The 12,834-nt window shown below is 40.9% G+C and overlaps 1 protein-coding gene across 3 annotated transcripts in view; it reads left to right on the plus strand.

Moving 5' to 3' along the window:
- The first annotated feature begins 6,297 nt into the window (after window positions 1–6,297).
- Window positions 6,298–12,834, plus strand: part of LOC136883385 (ankyrin repeat and SOCS box protein 3) — a 182,034-nt gene continuing 175,497 nt past the window's right edge. For 2 of the 3 annotated variants that reach the window (XM_068229859.1, XM_068229869.1), the window contains exon 1: window positions 6,298–6,410. The gene's annotated coding sequence lies outside the window, so the exon portion shown is untranslated. The remainder of the gene's footprint in view (window positions 6,411–12,834) is intronic. The other variant, XM_068229862.1, reaches the window with a different exon arrangement.

Genomic DNA, 12,834 nt, shown 5'->3' on the forward strand with positions numbered 1-12,834 from the left:
TACGCTATGCTGTGCGGAGTTCGAAATAATCGGCGGTTTCGTAGCAATTAATTTATAAGCTCGGAGGGGAAGTGGGAAATCCCCAAAGGCATCTGGTGATCCTCGTAGCGTCGGCACGCCGAGTCTGTTCCATAAGCTCCTTTTAAGCGCATTTACATGGGAGATTATCTTCTACCTTGACTACTGATTTCACAATTCAACCAATATTCTTCCCACTGCTCTGACGGATGAGTGCTGGGTAAACAGGCCCTATTTACGCCAAAATACCTTTAAATTCACCCCATCGCTTTGGCATCGCTGTACGTTAGCATTTATTTTAAAGATGGAGTCGGCAGAACGGTGTTCTTCTCCTGCTTCTTCTGTGACGTGTGCCTAGTTCGGGGTTTTTCTGAGCCACCCACTGGGTGCGTAAGCACCACTCTGGCGAGAGACTCGTTGTGCAATATGATGCAACTGCTAGCATCCACATAAAGAAAGCTTCCAACCTGCTTCTATCCCAAGCATATACTTCGAAATAATTATTTATTGTGACGATACGGTCACAGTATTGACAATGTCATTCCGTATCTCTTAGCATCTCTATCGTCATCATCGTCATCGTCCTCAACGTCGCCTATTTCCTGTTGAGATAAGGCCCTTTCCACAATAATGTCGATGCCATTCTCTTCCAATACAGCATCACTTAAGCATGGATGGAACACTGTAGGTATAGAATAAAAGCCTTTCCTATTTATATAGGAATGCGAGTCATTTCCTGACTAACGGGTGAGATGGTCGAGTGGTCAGGGGCACGCGGCTGTGAGCTTGCATCAGGGAGATAGTGGGTTCGAATCCCACTGTCGGCAGCCCTGAAGATGGTTTTCCGTGGTTTCCTATTTTCACCCCAGGAAAATGCTGGGGCTGTACCTTAATTAAGGCCACGGCCGCTTCCTTCCAACTCCTAGGCCTTTCCTATCCCGTCGTCGCCGTAAGAACTATTGTACGCGCACTGTTTAGTGATAGATTTTTGTACTCGGTTGAGGAGTAAGAAGGTAGTACTGCCAGTTCCGGTAATACTGCCAACTGAATGGAAATGAAATCTGAATTGAATCGATAATATGATCGATCGATATGAATTTTCTAAACCTTTATTATCTTACGCCAACAACTGTGTCACACACACATTATATAATACAATATAACATTTCCCGATGCGAAACGTGTTACTAGCATGAATTCTATAGTTTGGCTTTGCTGTGTAAACAATAACAGTATGAGTACTTAAAGTGTTCGCCACATGTCGCACAGCGATGATAAGCGATTCTTAGTGTGTGTTCCAAAGGCTGCCAATACGAATCTCGAAGATAACCGAAGTTGACTGATTTAGCACTAGGGTGTAAATCTATCGCTAAAAAGTGTGCAGATAATATCTGTGTCGGTGTGATGTAAAGCAACTAGCAAAAAAGCAAAAAAACATTTCCTGCTTTGTCAATTTTATGTGAGAGCCATCGATGGCCCCAATAACACCTAGAAACCCTCTTTTTCTTAAATGTAGTTCACTGTGCCTTTTTTCAACTTCTGTAGGCCAGGTGATTATGTGGGCAGATAGTTAGATTGCTCAAAAAAAGAACAACTCTTTGGAGCACTCTGTGTAAAGAGCTGATGGTAACATCAAATCTGTCAGCAGCATCTCTGAAACTTGCAGTTTGATGCCCCATCCCCATGAAACCACAGAAATATGAGAACCTGAAATTAGCAATGCATATGTATTATGCCAAAGATGAATAAAATACATGTATAGGCATTTTGCTGAGAAATGAATGCACGAAGCATAGTCAACTATAAATTACCACTGCTGACCTGACTTAGAGCTGATAGTTTTTCGTACTGTCCATAGTGCCTTTTAAACTGAAGAGTTTGCTGAAACTGCTCGCCAATATTCTCAGCAACTGCTCGAGTGCCCCGAAAATGTTATAAAAATGAATCATCTTCATACTGAGGGACTGTTTGTTCTGAAAATATAAAGTTATAAGCAATAAGCCTATGATCCTTTTCACCAGAAATTAATCATGGTGTAAACACATAAGAATTAGAAAATTTATTTTCCAAATGGGGTATTTTCTTACTTATTTCTGCCATGACTTCATTCTACATTTGAATGAATGTACATATTTTTGGAAATGACTGAAGATGTCCTTTGCTCAGCTATTCCATTCTTTTTCCCCCCTTCCCACAAATGAATATTTCCCCCGGTTATTATGCCATTGGCGTAACCTTATTTTAAACTCCTGATCGAACCTGCCTCTATAAACACCTTCAGTCTTTAATCTCTTTCCATTATCCTCCCAAGCACTTTCCCCTGTATATGCCAGGTACATACTCTCAACCTCCTTTCTGTCAAACTTTCCCTCCCAAGTTTTCTTAGCATGATACTAACATTGCTGGTCATTCTGTGGTCCCCATCACATAATTAACCTGCTTTCGTCTGTACCCACTCCAATTCTTTTACCAAAAATTCTTGATAACGATCCCTTACCTGTGAAGCATACTCCAGTTGAGGTCTTACAAGTATTAAATATGCCATGTCTTTTATACCCCTGCTTGTTCCTTTTAAAATCCGCATTGCAATGTGCAGTGACCTAAATGCTTTATTGACTACATACCTTATATGTCTTCCCCAGTGAGATTTACCACTGCCTGATGTGACCTCTAAGTATCTATAATTACATTATCTTCAAAATTCACCTTCTCTCCCCCCATTTAGCAATTATGCACTATCCTGCATGTTCCTGAAACTAACTGCTTGACTCCTTTCAACATTAATTTTCATCCCAGTTTTCTGAGTCCAGATACTGTATGTATTTTGTCCAGATCCTCCTGCAATATTTTAAACTCATAAAACAGTTCACTTTTCTATATACAATTTGCAAGTTCAATCCTTCTTGTATATTGTTCACAAAAATTACAAAAATGTAAAGGTGCCAATTTACTGCCCTCTCCTATACCCCTCCCCACTTTCTGAAGTTCTGTTAATGACCCATCTGCCTTCTATCCAGGCCTCCATACTGTATTAAATCATTCACTAATTTTACATCTCCCCTTTTCCCTATCTGCAAGGACACATCCTGAGCTCTCCTCTCTCCCATTTTAGGTCTGGAATTTTACTTTTTACCCCCTTCTGTTTTTTACTATAGCTGTACATATTTCTCCACACTGCCCCCCTTTCACTAGCTTACTCTCAAGAAAATTTTGTGCTGTTGATGTGAAGTTTAATACATAAAATTTCACTTTTATTTCATTTTAATATTTAATGACTTGCAAAATTATTTATATCTAACAAGAAAACCCCAGCACCCCTGCTTCCCCTATTCCTCCTTTCCTTTTGGAAAAACATCCCCTCAGCATCACAATTGGACAATTCGAAAAGAAAATTCAAGACAGGGTCCAACACTTGCGCTTGAAAGTGGGCATAGACATAGTTGATTGGGTAAGCGACTATGGTGTAAAGGTTAGCATTCTGGACCCTGAATCCAGCGACCTGAGATCATATCTTGGTGGGATCTCCATAAACAGGTTGCAGGAAGGACATTCCAGGGAACATTAATGGACAAGGCAAGTTTACATGCTAGGATTTACAGAATGCAGAATTTCTTTATTTTTTTAAAAGTACCAGTACTAGCCGTAACCTTAATGAAAGTAAGTTGCAACATTTGCCTGGTGTGAAAATGGGAGGCCACGGACAACCATCTTCACAGCTGCCGACAGTGGGGGTTCAAACCCACTAACTTCCGAATGCAAACTCACAGATTTGTGACCGTAATCTGGCCAAAAACGTGACATTTGTCGGAGCTCAGCAAATCGCAATACTTGTCTGGACGGAGGAACCGGTACCTATACTGATATGTTTACATTAGGATTAAAATCTCGTGGGAAAAAAACGTTGTGCAATTAAGTTAAAATATTCAGTATTATAGAAAAGTAATCTCCGTACAGGCCATGAAGGCCCTTGGAATGGTGGAAGGCGAAGGCTTCCAATATTCGTAACCTCGGCTTCAATATTATAGGCCTAACCTAATTATAAAGCTTGAATTGTTAGTTACCGTACCTAAATAATTTTCATTCTTTTTTTCTAAGTATGTTCATATCTAACTCATCCTCTTCACTTAAGCTTTCCTCATAGAGGTCACTGTCACCATCTAAATCACTCATTTTCCTTACTTTCCAAATTCTCAAGAAATGTAGGGTTATCTCGGTCGTTAGGGTTACAGAGGAAGTGCAGTGCACATCTAAGTGCGCAGATTGCGTTCCGAACTCTATTGGAAGTTGGAACAAACCTTTTAGTGTGCATGACCAGAACGTGTAGTTCTCGCTTTAGACCGAGAATCGTTTTCACCGGTTCTGAACCGTTACGAACCAATTCCGAATTGTGTTGGAACAGCAAGCTGGGAAATCAGAACCGTTCAGAACTGATTCTCATTGTTGGAACGCCCGTCGAGTTACTGCGCATGAGCAGACAGTTCAGATTCAGAATCGATTCGGAATCGTGTTGGAACAAACCTCTTGTATAACTCGGCCGAATACGCAACCAAGGAACGATAGCGTACTCACGATTTCGGACTATATGACTTCACATAGATTCGTCCGAACTCGCAGTTCGCATGTTTCCGATTCCAATGGACGAGAAACCTTCAACGTTTTCTAGCCGGTGGCATTAAAAACTCGTATTAGTTGGCGTCAGGAAGGGTATTCAGCCGTAACACACGTCCAAATCCTATGGGCGACATAGTTCACACCTGCGACCCCGCAAGTGTAGGAGATAAAGCTTTAGAAGAAAAAGAATGTTACCTCCTGTGATAACCTATGTTTAACAAGTTAGGGATATTTCATGAAAATATTACTCTGTGATTCGCAAAAATTCTCTTTGTGTTCGACGTTAGACCAATTCAAGCTTGTATTCTTTGAAATAGAGGTGTGACAAACGGTTATTTTTGTGTAACTGCTACATCTGTCACTGCTACAATAAAGTAATTGTGAAAAGTATCAGTGAAAAATAACGTCCACCGTTACTCACCTTTTACCGGTCACACATTGGTGTTCTGTGCGGTCACAGCCTGGTCACGGCTTCAAGCTTGTCCCCGTTTAACGTCCAACGTTACTCACCTTTTACTGGTCACAGCCTGGTCACGGCTTCAAGCTTGTCCCCTTACAGCTGTGTTGCAAATTGCCATTCATTCACTCACACATGCGCGCACGCATCACTACACACACTGTTGAACAGCAAAACACGCATTCCAATTTGCTATAAAGTTATCAAGAGGCAGACAGGGGATGAAATGAGAAGACAACATAGCATCTTTTTCTGAAATCTAGAGGAGTGAGTTTGACAATGCCCCAGTTAAGGATGGAAGACAAGAAAACATGATGATCTGCCTGCCAAACCTTGCACAAACCGGTACAAGAGGATCGTTTAAGTAAAATGAAGAACCGATAATGTGTTATTTTGTTATAATGGATTGTGTGAAATGAATTAATAAAAACTTAAGTGGGTGAAGAGACGTTATCACGTTCGTTTCATTCATGACAATCTGAAATGTTTATTGTACTTGTTATGAATATTCAAACAATTGTGCTCATTGTGTTCCACGGTGTAGGGGGCAACGCGCCCGCCTGTCACCTGGCGGTCCCGGGCTCGATTCCCGGCGGGGTCAGGTTTATTCAATTATAATGATGTCAAAGTGAAATAGTATTACAAAATGCATTTTATCTACGTTCATTCTATAATATCAGTTCAGTATGGAAAGTTAGCATAATAATTTATTTATGGTACAAGAAAAATTATACGGGTGAAACTTACAATATTATAATGTAGGTAGCCTTGCACGAACAGTTGAATGTGTGATAACAGTTTACACTTTAGTTACCACTACCAGATGACAGCAGGAACTTAAAGCAATCTCCTACGAAACCGCTCTCACTTGGAAGACATGCGTACTATCTGAAGGTCACATTCTGTGTCTGTAAGGTGCTACTAGTGTGCAAGCTGCTACTAGTGACTGGTCCCCACTTCCCAGTTACTGTTTTCACTAGTATGTTTTTCTGTTGTCGTTACTCGATAACCTGTTATTTCTCGTCCTCGTTACATTTGTAACAGTGACAGACATGTAACTGGGACAAAGTAACTGCTACGTTATTTTTCAGCCATTTTGAAACCAAGTGTCAATCGACGACAATGGCGGCAATGTTGATCAACGGGATGTGCTCTTAATGACTAAATTTACTTATAATTTGTTGTTCTATAAAATGACATTCCAGTCAGAAGACTAATTAACTTATGCAATTTAACACAGTTTGTTGAAAATTTGCATCTAGCGCGTTAGAGAAAATACAGGCTTTTCGAGTGACCGTAACAATTTCCGAAGGCGAAGAGGCGGGTAAGTATGCCTATTCTGTTTATGTTTTTAAATTTGAAATCAAGAATTTGTTCGAACAGTCTGTCACCACCGATCTGCAGTTAGGACTGTCACCCAGGTGACAGATTCCATATCAGCAAATACAGTAGAGACAATACACGACACTTACGGATTTCGCCTTGCTAAAATGGGAGACAATTCGACGGTGGCGCTCCTAGTGACTTGACCTGAACAAATCGCGCTAAATTCAAATATCAATGGAAATGTATATACGGAAGTGGATAAATAAATTACGTCTAGAAAGAAAGTGTTATTGAGATATTAACTTCGAAGTCGCTAAAGCAATTCTGGATAAATGAATGAAGAATTATTTAAAAGGTTATTATTCAAAGACTGAAATTAGACACATAAACAAGATATGAAATGGGCTGCTGTGAAATGGCTTGATCTTTCATTTATGCATTACTTTTTTAGCTTAAGCATTCCTGCCTGAACTTTTACGGTTGGATTTGTCTTTTTTCTCATTTATAAAACATTGTATGATCACATTAAGACACTTGTCAATAAAAATATCGGCACATTCCTTGCACACATGATGCAATGAATTAACATTTAAAATCTGGACAATTTTCCTCTTAACATGAAGCCTACTAACAGAAAGAAAATCTATAAAATTCCGGCTTTGATCTGAGAAGAGGGATTAAAGAAAGAAGAGTATGAAAATGTTGTCGATAGTGATGCTTTGAGGAATATTTATGTACAGTTAGAGTAAAAATGTAACATACCCTTGGCTGTATAGTCGAGGATTTTTAAAGTCGCTGGCGTGGAAATGATCTGAACAGATTTTATAATTCTTATATAAGCGTAACGTCCCTTCTTTCTTGTACACCTTGTCCAAATCACTTCTGTGACATTTTAAAACCCACAGATCACACCTACAACAACACATCGGTATTGAAGGTTAACTGCTGCACTATACAATAACATATGCGTATTACATTTTATGCCAGTTAAAACATGGGTCGAGCAGGTCAGAAGATTATGAAGTACTATAAAAATCTCTGTCACTGGAAGAATATATATGCAAACACAATATTACTTACATGTTCTTGTCACGAGGGAACCTGAAGAACGACCGCGCATTTTTCTCTGCTTCGTAATTACTGCAGCCAAACACAGCACATACTTTTCCCCTTATGTTGAGAGGAGATATCAAGGAATAACACACGCTACTATTTAATTATGTCAACTCACTGGAAACGCATAAATAACACCAAAAACTTCACACAAAAATACACGTGCTCTTATGAGAGAATCAGTACTGTTCAGGTCTATCTGCTAGAGTGAGCTCCAATAGCTGTCCCTCGATATCTCGCTCAGTGTCGTGTATTGTCTCTACTGTATTTGATATCAGTGACCTAGTCTTAATCGACTTCAAATATTTTTGAAATGTATGTAAATTGGTAAATTATTCCAATCCGTAGTTCCTCTTGCTATAAACGAATATTTACTCCATATCCTTAAAGTGGCTTTTATTCGTTTGTTACTAGGCAAGTTGGCCATGCGGTTAGGGCTGCGCTGCTGAGAGTTTGCATCCGGGAGATGCTGGATTCGATCACCACTGTCGGCAGCCCTGAAGATGGTTTTCCGTGGTTTACCATTTTCATACCAGGCAAATGCTGGGGCTGTACCTTAAGTAAAGTCACGGCTGCTTCCTTCCCATTCCTAGGACTTTCCTATCCCATCGTCGCCATAAGACCTATCTGTGTCGGTGCGACGTAAAGCAAATAGCATAATATTCGTTTGTTGTAGCCAAATGTGATTTTGGAATTTATTTTAATGCTCCTTGGTTGAAAATATTTAGCTCTGAATCTTTTGTTTTTGTTTAAAATTAATGGGAATTCACCTTAGTCAAGAATGAATGAGATTTCACCTTAGTCAACAATGAATGCGATTTTTGCTTGAAATCTGGGCTAAATGTCAGTCAGCAAAACTATCACCCTATTTGGTTTGCAGTCTTAAAGATTCTATAATTGAACTAATAATTCCTATAAGCCTGTATTTCGAGCTAATTTTTATCTGGTTTTAGGCCTCGTATGTAAATGGATATGGTATGTTTAATAGCATGTGAGTGCTAACTATGGAATTATTTATCTATTCTGGTCTCCCAGTACTTGTCTTACTGTCGGTTTGTTTATTATGAACACTTGAGTTTAGGCGTTAATTACAAATGAATTGACAGGCCTATTTCAAAATAATAATAATTTTGTGTGGCTATTTCTAGTGAATGCAGCCCTTTTAAGGCAGACCCTCCGATGAGGGTGTGTAGGTGTAGGTAACTGTGTGTTATTGTGGTGGAGGATAGTGTTATGTGGGGTTTGTGAGTTTCAGGGATGTTGGGGACAGCACAAACACCCTGCCCCCGGGCCATTGGAATTAACCAATGAAGGTTAAAATCCCCATTCTGGCCGGGAATCAAACCCGGGACCATCTGAACCGAAGGGCAGTCCGCTGACCATTCAGCCAACGAGTCGGACTATTTCAAAATGAATTATACCAATATTTGCCTTGCTTAATTCTGCATTAGAGCGTATAAGACAAATTGTTTTTGAAGTTCACTAATTATTTTTTATTTGTGGTTGTAGTAAATATTTGAAGCAGTCCACCTGCAAGTGCAAAATGAAAAAGTAGACATTCTCAATAACTTCAAATACTTAGGGAGCTTTGTTTCTTTTGAAAATACCATAAACCAAGAAATAGGCAATAGAATACAAGCTGCAACAAAATTCTACCACTCTGTTCATCAATTACTTTGGGATGACTCATTTCCCCAAGCTTGCAAGCTCATGCTGTACAAAACATATCTTGTACCAATTCTAACATACGGACTGGAAGCAGCAATGTTGACTAGATCTGCACAAAGTCGCCTACAGGCTACTGAAATGAAGTTCCTGTGGTCATGCCTCCAAAAGACAAGGAGAGACAAAATAAGGAATAAAACTATTTGGCAACAACTTGGATTGGACAGGAGCCTGTTGGAAACTTTAGAATTAAGCAGATTAGGATGGTATGGACATGTGAGAAAGATGGCTCCAATTAGGACCCCAGGAGCATACTATGAAAGGAATGTTGTTGGTAAGAGGCCCAGAAGAAGGCCTCGTGATAGTTGGGAAAAGCAAATTTACAAAGGCCTTGCCAAACGTGATTAAATTGGCAGCAAAAGGTAGAATTGGATGATGCTTGTAAACACCCGCACCCTGCTTGCTGGAGCAGAAAATTGGTGATGTAGTAAATATTGTCCTGGTTTTTGGCTTCTGCTCTAGGAACTGCTCGCTTTAAAAAAAAAACATGGAAAACTACTTGTCTGATGGTAATGACATTTTTATATGTTATAGCAATGTGTATCCGTAGTGCAATACTAAAGTTACAATTTGTTTTAACCACCCTGAAGGAAGCTCTTATCATTTTTCCAAAGCAACTGTTTCTCAGCCCAGGATAAGCGTACAACAGGAAACTCGGGTTTGTTTTGAAGCACACACTCGTGATTATCAGAAACTACAAGCACGGTAATCATACGTTGTGATACTGAATTTATGAAGAGTAATGTTGATGGGAAGTTGTGTGTGCGCTGGACCGTGCAATTAACAACTATGAGCTTGCATTTAGGAGATAGTAGGTTCAAACCCCACCGTCAGCAGCCCTGAAGATGGTTTTCTGTGGTTTCCCCATTTTCACACCAGGCAAATGCTGGGGCTTATTAAGACCACGGCCGCTTCCTATCCACTCCTAGCCTTTTCCTAACCCACCGTCACCATAAGAACTCTCCCTACCTCATTATCACCAGACAATCAGATTTACATGTCGCCCATGGGCGTCAACTAGGAAGACCTACACAAGGCCCAGAGATCATGACATCACAGTAATCGCTAGTGCTTCCCATCCTCGACTACTGTGATGGAGCAGACTTTGAAACTTTAGCAAGCGCTTAATTGTTGCCTTAAGTGTACTTACATTCTGAGTTGCGATATACTGGTCACCCCATACCATTATGCTATTCCATGGCTGAAACCTTATGAATGAAGAACATACTGATACAGATATACTGACTGCTCACTGAAGGCAGACCACTATACATTTCACCCCAACTTAAGTACTTATCCTCCTTTCACAGCAGTAATACCCACCCTGGTTCCTCCCTTTTTATTCCTGTTCACCAATCCTTTATGTAGGTCTATAACAATTCTTTTGCTGTGACTGGTTTCAGGCTTTGGAATTCCCTTCCCCCTGTGGGTGGGGGCGGTAAAATAACACTCATGGTATCCCCTGCCTGCCGTAAGAGGCGACTAATAGGGGCCCCAAGGGCTCTAAACCTGGGAGCGGGGGTTGGCGACCACGGTGCCCTTAGCTGAGTCCCGGCATTGTTTCCACTCATGGGTGCCCATATGACAGTTTGTAGTGGGGGCCTAGACCTGGGGGCATGTAGTATTTTTAATATTTTGGAATTTAATGGCAACTTGTATTCCGCAGTAGAATAACACCCATGGTATCCCCTGCCTGTTAGTGGGGGGGGGCACTATCACTTCTACGTAATACTGACTTTTAAATAATTTTCTTGAAAGAAAAACACCTGACTACAGTAGATTTTTTTTCCTTTTCCTGAGAACTGGGGGGGGGGGGAGGGGGGGCAGCCCCTCCTTGCCCCTGGGCATGGGCGCCCATGCTACCACTTACTTGTGCCAGGCTCCGCACTTTCATCTATCCTTTCCGACCTCCTTCGGTCAACTCTTGTTCTTTTCCAGCCCCGACGGTATTATAGCACTCAAGGCCTAGGAAGTCTTTCATTTTCACGCCCTTCATGGCCCTTGCCGTCCTTTGGCCGACACCTTCATTTTTCGATGTGTCAGATCCCTTCCATTTTTTCTCTCAGATTAGCATGATATAGAGGATGGTTACGTAATTGTACTTCCTCTTAAAACAACAATCACCCCCACTCAGAATGCCCTGTTTTTCATAAGACCGCTTGCTGCGACTACCTGCTGAATGCAGCTGACTAATTTGTATGACTGTGAGTTAGACATGTGTAATGTACTATTGTGTAGATTATTTGTTATGTACTCTCAGCTCTGCTCCCATTGATGTATTACTCCAGTGGTTAAGTGTAAGAGAGAGCCAAGAGCCATAACTTTGCCACCTACAAAGGCATAATAATTAAATTATCAATTCAAGATACTTTCATAAGAGTTTTTAAAGTTAATAAAATTTACAATCTGAACACCACAAACCACTGCCTTCTTAGTTCTAGCCCTTTCCTATCCTTCTGTCACCAAAAACTTTTGATGTGTTAGTGCAACGTTAAACAATTAGCAAAGAAAATTTAGCTGAATGGAATTACTCTGTATGCCATCAGTATAATTGGAGGAATAAATAATAATAATAATAATAATAATAATAATAATCGTATGGCCTCAGCTACCGTGTGCAGACATTTCAATTTGACGCCATCTGGCTGTCTGCTCGTCAATTTCGACGTTCCGTTTTACTCTAGACCCCCAATCGATGGCAGACCGAGTAAACCGAAACTCTCTTGGGCGTCTATGGCTGAGATTTAATGAATTTTGTCGGGTAAACACCAAATGTGTCACCAGAGATCTTTTACATGCCAACATCGTACGACATGGAGTGTCGAATGGACTTTTTTCCGCCCTTCAAAAATCCGGCTACCCCTGCCGGGTTTGAACCCGCTATCTTGTGATCCGGAGGCCGACACTCTACCGCTGATCCACAGAGGCAGCTATTGGAGGAATAGTTTCATCTCACAGTGTAGTCAACAATTTTTGAGAGCCAGTAATGATTTCTTGAGTCTTGGATTTGATTTGAAGAAAGCCACCAGATAGGACGCAAAAAAAAACTTTCTAGCCTGTGTTTAAGTATTCAGCCATCACAGTATTAACATACCGGTAATGAAAAACAAAATTACTGGGCGAGTTGGCCGTGTGGTTAGGGGCGTGCAGCTGTGAGCTTGCATCCAGGAGATAGTGGGTTCGAACCCCACTGTCAGCAGCCCTGAAGATGGTTTTCCGTGGTTTCCCATTTTCACACCAGACGAATGCTGGGGCTGTACCTTAATAATTAAGGCCATGGCCACTCCCTTCCCACTCCTAGCCCTCTCCTATCCCATCGTCGCCATAAGACCTATCTGTGTCGGTGCAACGCAAAACAAAAAAAATTCTGTACCTATCTGGATTGCCGAAGCTTAGTCCGTTGTCACCAAACACTATTTCATGACTGTGGTCAAGGAAAGGCTAGTGGAAGGTTTTGGGTAAAGCATGTTGTTCCGCGGAGAGGGGACGGGGCGCAGGGGACGAGCTACTGGAACGTTGTGGATCCTTTCTATTGGATAGGGGAGAGCAGTTCAGTACATTCCTCATGTTATAATCTAGCATAC

Source organism: Anabrus simplex, chromosome 1, assembly GCF_040414725.1.
Source record: "Anabrus simplex isolate iqAnaSimp1 chromosome 1, ASM4041472v1, whole genome shotgun sequence".
Classification (NCBI taxonomy): Eukaryota; Metazoa; Arthropoda; class Insecta; order Orthoptera; family Tettigoniidae; genus Anabrus; species Anabrus simplex.